The sequence below is a fragment of the Mizuhopecten yessoensis genome, unplaced genomic scaffold (assembly GCF_002113885.1).
Source record: "Mizuhopecten yessoensis strain PY_sf001 unplaced genomic scaffold, ASM211388v2 scaffold11183, whole genome shotgun sequence".
In the NCBI taxonomy this organism is placed as follows: domain Eukaryota; kingdom Metazoa; phylum Mollusca; class Bivalvia; order Pectinida; family Pectinidae; genus Mizuhopecten; species Mizuhopecten yessoensis.
Window position 1 is genome coordinate 1904475 of NW_018408921.1, and position 6223 is coordinate 1910697.

Consider the following 6223-nt stretch of genomic DNA (forward strand, 5'->3'; position numbering starts at 1 on the left):
CTTGTAACCAGAGACGAGAGGAATTACGGTCACGTTTAACTATTTGCACTGACGCCGCCTTCACGCTTTCGTCATCAACGTATGATATTATATAGAGCTATCGTAATCACTGTAGGTAGTGTGGGGTATAGAGTTCTACTTATAGGAAAAATGTTATTGTTTTGGGTCAGGAGTGAGGATTCCAAACTCTACTCCCGAATATAGATCAATATTACACCTGAGGATAACGTATCCATTCGTTCCACTCCCACATGATGATTTATTCTTCCTCTCCCGTCTCTTGTCATAAAAAGGATTACAAATTTAATTTTTCAGTGAGATATGTTGTCTATGCCAGCCTCACCATCCCTCCTCACTCCGCTCGGCGCCTTTACCAACATCATAAAAAATACTGTCTTGCTCTGCTTGGCGGGCTTGAAATCGGAAAACAATAATTTTACTCGTTCCGGTTAGCGATGAAATAGCAAGCATGTTGAATATAATGCACATTTAATTTTCCGGGGAGGAACCCCAAAACTAAAACCCAATCCCAACCTAGCGGTTCGTGCTTTGGTACACTGTGAACACAGACCTGCTGTATTCCACTGCTTGTTGTCGTTAGAGGCGACTAATGTGGTGGTTGTTTGAGGTCTCTTGTATATCAGATATAGGGTATCTGTCTTTCGTTTCTCTCCTACCTTCGTTCTTTTTGACATTGTCTCAAAACCACTTTACTCGTATGGAACATACCACGAGACCTCTCGAGAAGAGCTCGTAGTTCAAAATTAGTTAAATAAAAGATTTAAAGGTTCGAGTTTCAATATCTACCATACCATTGAAAATGTGTGGAATATTGTCATGTTTCTAGCGTTTCATGTTCTTATTTCTGTTGATTTAAAAAATGAAGAAATATCGATTTCAAAAACAGACGTCCAAACAAGTTTCTCTTCAAAGAATGAGTATAAACTGTAATCAAACCTGGGTTTTTTTAACATTCGAAATAAGTAAAATGTCATCTTAATTGTTCTAGTATTTTACATTGCACCCTACCCCCNAGTAAATGTTTTGAATATCTGCTCACACAGCACCCCAACCCCCAGCCCCTTCAATGACATATCAGCCCCTGTCTGTAATACATGTAAAATCATTACCACACATGCACACGTTTATCACACGAGTGCACTTTCTCTCGCACGTTCTCGTGGGTGGATGTTCGTCCGAAAAACACTGGGATATCTACTAAGATAGAATAATCTTTGTGAGGTATAGATAAGGTCATTACAATCAAAAGGATCAAATAATTTAGAGAGGGCCCAGGTTTACCGAGCCCCTTACATTAATTATCTTATCTTGTGGGTGTGAATTATACTATTTGTATCAATCTACATTATGCTGAATAATACTTTGTGTTAAAGGCACTATTCGTTGTGGGCATTTCGACAATTTTCGACAAAAAATTGGTAAAAGTTCTAATCCTGCGGGAGACGTGTAGTTTTTCACATCGCAGTCTTTATTCTAAGCAATCAGACTGTTCTATGTAGTAAAATAAAATATCATATTCCATTTTTCGCAATTATTTTGCCTTGTAAATTGCAAATAACAAAGAAACAAAAACAAAATTGTCACAGACAGTTGACAATTTTTCATTCACACAAAGTGAAACATCCAGTAACATTGGACGGATGAAACCAAGGGAGGAAACTTTACATTTCCTTTGCGACTTTCCGGAAAGTCTCATCTGGGCATTGACCAGGGTGACCGGATGCTCGTTCTCGGACGGCCAGATACTTCCGGTGGTACATGATGACGATTCCTTCCGGTCGGAGCACACTACGTCTCTCCACAGTGGCATGATATTTAATTCATAACCGTTATATTTATTGTTTCATTTGAGTTTACAAGTCGTTTTCCTTTTTCCATGACCCACGTTAACCAGGGTATAAAGATATCATGGATATTTCCCAACGAGTGATAGTTGGTTGTCATAGTTTTTCTTACTCGGGCTAGCAAATTTTTATAGTGTATATAGACACGAGGTTTAGCGAGTGTTCTAACAATTGGAAACTTGACAAATGAGAGTTAGATAAACACGATGATCAGCCATCACGAGCTTGGTGCAAATACTTTATTTCGGTTTCAAATGAGAAAAATAAGTCTCATGAATCATTTAACTAAGTTACAAACGAAACAAAATTTGATTTGCTAGGTATTCATTTTTCAGTTATCTTAGAAGAGATTATAAGCTTGAATTATGTGAAAGCCCTAAAAAATGTAAATAACAGTATAACCCAATGGTCACGTAGGATTTTAACCCCTATTGGTCGTATTGTAGTATTGAAATCAATAATTATACCAAAACTTAATCATCTGTTCATTGCAATTCCTACACCAACCAGCACTTTTATTCAGCAGCTGAACACAATATTTTTTAACTTCATTTGGCAATCTCCTGTTGACAAAATTAAACGAAATACTATAATCAAAAAGTATGAAAGTGGAGGCCTTAAAATGATTAACATCAATAATTTCATATCTAGTTTGAAGTCCACTTGGAAACGAAGATTACTGAAAAATAATGGGAAAAACTGGATACATATTTTTGAAGCAGAGCACTTTCCAGTAGAAAATATATCGGATATGGGAATTGATTTTATTAAAAATTTTAAGACTAGTAATATGTTTTGGAAGGATGTTTTTAAGGCATGGGTAAATGTTTCAGAAGTAACACATGTAAAATCTATTAAGCAGTTCTTAACTCTCCCAATCTGGTATAACCCACTTTTTGGTATTGGCAAAAAGTCTTTTTTTGTCCGAAAATGGTTCGATCGGGGTGTTAAAAATGTTTGTGATCTATTAGAGCAAAATAATGTTTTTTTAACTTTTGTAAATTTTAAACTGAAATACAATATAAACTCTGGAAACTTCTTGATTTATCATAGTATATGCCAGTCTATTAGGCAATGTTGTGAACAATTAAATTATAACTTAACTGCAGAAACAACTTTGGAGAGGCCCTTCATACCAAGTCATATTTATATTATCATAAAGAAAAAAAAAGGTTGTAAAGACATGTATGACATATTAAATAGTAAAATTAAATTAGTAAATACAGCTGAAAGAAAATGGGTATTGAAAGAAAATTTTAGAAATATAAATTGGAAAAATTCATATAGTATTGTCTTTAAAGTTACAAAAGACACAACACTGCAATGGTTTCAATACAGATTACAAAATTGTATCCTCCCAATTAAAAACTATTTAAATACTATTGGGATGTCAAATGACAATATCTGTAATATGTGTAAAATAGAAATAGAAACTACAGAACATCTATTCTGGGAATGTCCACAGTCCTTAAAGCTATGGCAAGATTTAAAAGAGAGATTATTTAGCAGAATAAGGAAAATCATTGATTTTAAGTTGGAAACAATACTTTTTGGAATTACTGAAAATTCTCCTATGCCCATTAACTATATTATTTTGTATACAAAATATTATATATATACTGTTTCCAGAAAAAAACAGAAGTTAAGTTTAAATGGTTTGAATGAGTTTCTTGCATTCAGATATAATATTGAGAAAGCTTTATCAGTAAAAAATTTATACAATGAAACATTTGATCAAAGATGGATGGAATGGAAGGATTTATTTTGAGAATTTTTTGTATACTACAATTTGCCTATTTGTCGATTGATATTTCTCTCTCCAAAAACAAACGCAATACGGGTTAGTAGAGTGCATGTTTTCTGGTGCTTATATGGATACATGCAATAATTGGCATGTATGTTTGTATTTACATGCATGTGTACGTATGTAAGTGGATGCAGACTTGCTGATGTTAGTGTGTATGTACGTGCATGTGTATGCATGTATGTATATATGTATGTAGGTTGTAGGAGTGTATATTATGTACGTATGTATATGTGTGTGTATAAGTGTTTTGTTAATGTTTAGTGATTATGATACTGATGTATATGTAAACACGTCTGGATGTGTGTGCTGTGTGTGAAATGTGGTACATGTAGTATGTTCTTGTTCTGTAGATGTCCAATACTCTATGTACAAATGTTTTATTTCCCAATCAAATTTCTGAATGTTATATATTGATGAAAAAATGTTATGAAATTGAAATATTTGAATTTAGATAAAATTAACAGAGAAAAATGAATGAGAGCCCTCCTGTGTGAGGACACCATATTGTTTAGGGGACTGACTCCAGGGCTCCCCAACCCTGGCAGTTCCTATCAATTTATTTATATATATCTGTATATACTTATCAGTATTATATATATNGAAACAAAGCATTGTTACGTGACGTCATAATTAAAATATTGAACAATGAAATCACCAATCGACAAGATGGAATAAGTTCTCATTGTAGAGTAAAGGAAGTGATTACAGACTGACTTCTAGCTGAAATAAAGAATACAAAAATATTGATCAACAACATTGTTGTTTAATTTCCTCAAATTTGTTTATTCAGCAAATTTCTCATTAGTGCTCAGAAACTGGACCAGCAATGCTTCCAGTCTGTTGCCCTATTTAGAGTCGTCAGTTTGGTTTCCATTCAACCCACTGTCTGAAAGTTCTTGCAAATTTGATGTTTCTGGATGAAATCTACATATAAAGCCATTTTCAGCATAATCTGATTTCTCAAAACTCAGTCGCAATCTGACGCTAAATGGCTGTTCTCGCTCTCGCTTGTTCTTTCCATGTTTCCATCTACAGCCAGTGAATTTGTGACGTCACAGCCAAAAGGTGTCCTATTCACAGGAAGTTACAATTATGCTTATTAGTCATAGAAGGATAGACGTTGGGCTGGCCAATTTTTATGCTGTATAGACTTATAATATATTCATTACTTTTTTCGACCAGGGTACACTTAAAGGGTGTTACTCACTAGTGGGTAAAACAAAGGTTTACCAACTCCATGCAGTTTATCCAAAGAGTTTTAAGTGAGGATGCATATAACTAAAAAGTCTATGGTGGTTTATTTGTGTCGTTTCGTTATTTCGTTATTTCGCGGCGAAATAACGAGATTTTGAATTATAGAATGTCGTTGTTTCGTATTTTCGCGGCGAAATAACGACCTTATATTTGCAACAAAATTGTCGTCATCTCGTCTTTTCGCTTGAATTATTCTGTGTTTACAAAGCTGAAAATCAGCAATGACGACTAAAGGAACAAGCTATCGTAAAGAGCAGTCAGAAAATGGCCGTAGTAATTATGTAAATGTTTACCGTCTGGTGGCCTTTGTTGCGGCCGCAAGGTCACGCTTATCTCTGTTATGATGTGTATCGGATATCGTCTGCCCGCCGTCGCGCCATTCCCCAGCCATCTTATCCCGCATGAAGACTAGCCGACATCTCAACCGCACACATAAAACCATTACTTATCTATGTCCTATACACCACGCGAGACTTGGGGCAGTCAGTTCGTGAATTAGCTAGACTCGAGTCTCGGGTCACAGTCAATAAGCATACCATATGGAAAGCACTAAATACCTGAAAGAAAAAAACTACACCTATGATAGGAGCTTCGAAATAAAAAATATGTGTTTCCTGTTACGAAACATTGTGTTTCTTGGTACGAAACTAAAAAGTAGCGCGTTTCCTATTTAATCAATGTTGGTCGAAGTTAATACGGAACGAAATAATTTGATAACGCTATTCTCCAATATAGATATTTCCCTGTTGATCCTCGTTCCTTCGTGAGCTCTTTTGTTTCTTCGATCACCTCATTTCCCCAATATTAGCATATCGAAACCTCCCGTATACTGTACTAGCTTATCGATAGTTTCGTACATTTGTCGGAGACGGATTGACGGCCTACCAAGGATTTAACATTCTGCACAATAACAACATTTACACAGTTGTACGTCAATGCAGCTTATAAAATAGAAATTGCACTTCCGCGTGTCAGCTTGTTTCTTCTCTAAAAAACACCGTTTCCTCTTGATTCTTCTCTGACGTATCGACCTGGTTTGCCGGGAGATGTTTATAACGTAGTCGAAGTCTGTACTCCACAAACGGGGTGTTAGATTACGTTTTTATAGAACAGTTTTGTGACGTGTGTGGGTCGGCAATACATATTATACGTTGTAAACTACGCCTAGCTAGGTAAATCAATTTGATATACAAATATACATTAACACTATGAATGCTTTGACAAAGACCAATCTTTCAAGTACTTCAGAACCTAGTTTAGTTTGGACAGTTTTCGGGTTTTTTAATAACCTGAGTAA

At 35.3% G+C, this 6223-nt stretch overlaps 1 long non-coding RNA gene across 1 annotated transcript; it reads right to left on the reverse strand.

Moving 5' to 3' along the window:
• Positions 1-4432: 4432 nt before the first annotated feature.
• Positions 4433-5506, reverse strand: LOC110440532. Its single transcript, XR_002461745.1, has 2 exons — positions 5220-5506; positions 4433-4742 (listed from the first exon to the last, which is right to left on the reverse strand). It is a non-coding gene; the product is annotated as an uncharacterized LOC110440532 (long non-coding RNA).
• Between the last annotated feature and the right edge of the window lie 717 nt (positions 5507-6223).